Here is a 458-nt window from a genome sequence, read left to right as displayed (position 1 = left end):
GTATGTGCAGTTTAATTGAATGTGCGAAGCGTGTGTGTGATGCGAGCTATGCATATTATGTTTGTGCACCGGATGTGGATGTATTAGGAAAATGGTCGAACTTAAGACCAGACATGTGTAGTTTAATTGAATGCACAATAGAGACATTCTCGAAGTTTAGGTCAGATATGTGGAGTTTTATTGGATATGCGAAGCGTGTGTGAGATGCGAACTACACATAAAGTATGTATGTGCTTGTGAGTACATAGCACTAGGACTTGCATAGTATAAAGTTAGTGAAGATATCTTCATTATGTGGGGCAGGTATGTGCAGTTGTTAAATTGTGCGAAGTGTGGTTATTTTGTTAGTCATGCATATATGTGTGCTGATACTGTGTGTGCATGATTTTCGGATGTGAAAGTATAAATATAGTAGATTGTTTTCGAAATTCGGACTGTGACTGTATAATTGTATATAT

This window comes from Sphaeroforma arctica (assembly GCF_001186125.1).
Source record: "Sphaeroforma arctica JP610 unplaced genomic scaffold supercont1.1076, whole genome shotgun sequence".
Lineage (NCBI taxonomy): Eukaryota > Ichthyosporea > Ichthyophonida > Sphaeroforma > Sphaeroforma arctica.
The sequence above is the reverse complement of the archived record's forward strand: the minus strand, read 5'-3'. Positions refer to the sequence as shown.